Source organism: Poecilia reticulata, linkage group LG11 (genome assembly GCF_000633615.1).
Source record: "Poecilia reticulata strain Guanapo linkage group LG11, Guppy_female_1.0+MT, whole genome shotgun sequence".
Taxonomy (NCBI): domain Eukaryota; kingdom Metazoa; phylum Chordata; class Actinopteri; order Cyprinodontiformes; family Poeciliidae; genus Poecilia; species Poecilia reticulata.
This window is the reverse complement of record NC_024341.1, coordinates 2,014,149-2,018,068: the sequence shown is the minus strand read 5'-3', so window position 1 is coordinate 2,018,068 and position 3,920 is coordinate 2,014,149.

Here is a 3,920-nt window from a genome sequence, read left to right as displayed (position 1 = left end):
ATATATATTTCTGTTACTGTAACATCATTGTTTAATTTCTCTTTTGGCTTAGAGATGTTCTGATCAATATTTGGTTGAGGGAGAAAAGCAAACCCAGCCATCATGAAAACCTCTTGACGTGTTTGTGTCGGTAAGCCAAGTGGAAAGGTTGTAAAATATTGTAATAATAATAATAATAATTTTGTGAACAAATGTTGTTTGTTCACAAAAGCAGTTCAGCTTAATTCACTGACAGTCATTTCTTTCTCTGCCATTTCCTGACTGAATTACTGAATGAACTCAAACAGTTTCTCACAAACAGACCAGATGTGTGCGAAGAGCCTCCAGCTTCAACATTCTAATCAATATGTTGCCTCAATTAGCAATGGAATGCGTCATAAAAAGGTATGAGCACTCATAAAAATGTCTGACTAACATCATCAGGCCGTTGCAGACAGAATGTCAGTGCTGGAGAAGGTGTGATATGACCACTTGGGGTCGCTGTTGTCCTGATTAAGAAGTTGCGTGCTCTCGGCGATGTCCTCAGTGTGAGGTCAACACAGCCAGCCCTTTCGCTGACCTCTTCAGAGACAGCCCATATGTTGCTTAGCAAAGCGTGACTCCCATTGACAACACTGAAGACATGATGCATCTGTAAAGCACAGCATGGATATATGACACGATAAGATCAGAGAGTTTGTCCAGTTAACAGCAATATTTCTTACAAGTCATCTCAAAAAGTGAAAAGATCATTTGATATATTCATTACACACAGAATGAAATATTTCATTTCATTTTATTTAATTTTTTTTGCCATTTTAATGATTATGGTTTACATGTAAAGAAAACCCCAACATTCAGTGTCTCATATTAGAATATCACATTAGACCAAATCAAAAACAGATGTTTTAGGCACAAATGTCAGGCTTCTGAAAAGTATGTACAAATCTATGCACTCAATGCTTTTCAGCAATTACTGCATCAGTGCAGTGTGGCATGGAGGAGGTTCCGATAAGATTCTGATGAGATTCTGGAAGCCCAGATTCTTCTGACTGCTGCCTTCAGGTCATCTGCCTTGGTGGGTCTGATGTCTCTCATGTTCCTCTTGACATAGATGTTCTATCGGAGTAAAGGTCAGGGGAGTCTGCTGGCCAATCAGGAACAGGAACTGGTCACTGAAGCAGCTGTTGGTACCTTTGGCAGTGTGGGCCGGTACCAGGTTCTGCTGGGGAATCAAACCAGCATCGGCATCCAGTTTGTTAACAGAGGGAAGAAGGAAGAACTCTAGAACTTCCTGGTAGACTGGACTTCAAAAAACCTAGTGGACCAGAACCAGCAGATGACATGGAGACCTAATCCATCACTGATGGAATCGTCACTCTGAACTCCAAGCGACGTGAATTCTGGTTCTCTCCACTCTTCCTCCTCCAGATCTTCAGAACTTTCATTTTCATGAAATGTAGAATTTACTTTCATCTGAAAACAGGAATATTTAGCTCTGAGTAACAGTCCAGTTGCGTTTCTCCTTATCCCAGATGTGGCATCTCTGATGACGTCTCTGGTTCAACAGTGACCTGACAGAGAACGCAGCATTTGTAGTCCATGTCAGATATTTGTTTATATGTCTGGAATCGATTTTGCTTGACAATCCTCTCAAGGCTCTGGTCCTCTCTCTTACTGGTGCAGCTTTTTCTACCACCGTTCTTTCTTCCACTCAGTTTTCTGTTGATATGCTTGGATACACAACTCTGTGACCAAGGAGGTTCTTCAGTAATGACCTTTAGAGGCTCACACTCCTTATATAACCGGCGTACAAATACACATGCGATCCAAGGAGGATCGCATTTGATCCTCCTTGGATCTTCCAGAAGACATGTTGTCCAGAAGACATGTCGTCCAAAAGACATGTCGTCCAAAAGACATGTCTGTCTGACGGAGATGGAGCTTCAAGAGTTAATGGAAACCTTTGCAGGTGTTTGGAGTAAATGAGCTGATTAGGGAATGGCACTGGAAGATTTTCTAGATGACCTTTTTCACAGTTTTCTAATTTTCTGAGACTGAATTTTGAGACAACTTACCCGTTAAAAGGGAAAAACTAAATATAAGAGATTGAGATTTGAAACATATTTTCTATAAGTAAAATCAAAGCTGACCTCTCCAAATTCCAAGTATTCTTCGTTGCAAAAATGAGCTTTGCTCAAATTTCTTGGCAATCGAGCAATTTGATTTAATTCTGATTGTTAGGGTCAAGATTTGATTCAAGCAATTTCATTTCAGAAATTTTTTTTTTCATTTCAGTGGTCCAGAGATGCTGATTAAATTATGTGACTAAACAGAGAAAACAAATAGAACATTTATATAAAATAATTATATAAAAGGTCCGATGTTTCAAATTCCATCAGTTTTTATTTAAATAAGTTTGTGCATAAAGTTCTGTTACTTAAATGAAAGATTTGCTGCCTGACTTCTTAAATAAAAAAATAGCAAACTATATGCAATGGGGCAGACAGTCTTCTATGATGGCTGAGTGGATGTTTTATGCGATACATGTTGCAATACTTGCAAATATGAAAGGCAAACTTCTGCCCTCAGGGAGGCGTTTCAGGGCAGTGAAGTCAAAAACAAACAGGTTAAAAAAAACCAAGAGCTGTTGTTACCCTGAACAGTTAATTCATCTAAAACCTGATCATCATTTATTTATTTATCCTTAACATCCTTGTTGTTCTGTGTTTCTACTACATTTTTATACTTATTAAGATATACTTATTATTTTTTTTACTCAATTGTTTGAGTTGCTATTATTTTAAATTCTGTTGTGCTTTCTTCATGCTCAGTGACAATACAAGGAATTCTGATTCAAAGATGTTCAACTTAAACTTTTTTTTAACATTTAATTTTTGGGCATTTTGAATCAATTCGGAATTCCCAGAACTAGAAATTATGATTCTTTATAGAATCAATTTTTTCCTGCACCTCAAAGACTTTTTCTCCAGGTCTTTGGACAAGAGGCGAGCTATAACTTTGACAGGTCAGCGGTCCATCACCGGGAAACAATGACACACAGGGCACACAACCATATACACATTCATACATAAGGGCAATTCACCGTAACCATCAGTTATTGGACCATGCAGGGTCATGTTCTTAGACTTTGGGAGGAACCCATGGAGAACATACAAATACAGAAAGACCCCAGATTTATACCCTGGACCTTGTTGCTGCAAGGCCACAGAGCTACCAGCAATAGCACCAAGCAGCCAGATGGAAGGAAGCACTGTTCAAAAAATGACATCCCACTCTCTCCTCTTGTCTTCTGAAGCCTTTAGATTGGGGAGTTAGCTGACTTAGCCCACCATGAGGAAGATGAGTATCCGAGTCTCTCCAGCATCCCTGGATGCTTTTGAAAGTCATAGATGGTTTATATAAATGTTTGTGCAAGGAGAGTTTGTGTGAACAGTGGCGCATTCGATCAAAGCCAAGTTACAAAAATTCAGAGGTGGACGACCAGGCGCTATGGCAGCCCAGTTCAACATGTCAACTATGAACCCATCTTAAAGTTTCTCCCATCATTCCATTTTTCTTTTAAGTTTCTACAAATATTACTCCCACTCCCGTTTTTAATCATCTCACTCCATCTCCTGCCTCATGCTTCCATCGCATTCTGCTGAAAAACCTGGAGGACTGCCAACAGTCTTACTGTGGCACTGTGTGAATGTGGCAAGTGCATTTTAGTCATGCGTGAGAAAGTGTGTATGTGCAGGTGCCAAATGAGTCGCGCTGGTGTGTGTTTAGTGATTCTGAAGGCACGCCGGTTTCATTCTGCCGTTTCTTTGCAAACGTAAATTTAATTGACGACCGAAGGTTGAAATCACAGAGAACAGCGTGTGTGTGTGCGTGTGTGTGTGTGTGTGTGTGTGTAGGGGTGTCTGTGTGTGTGTGTG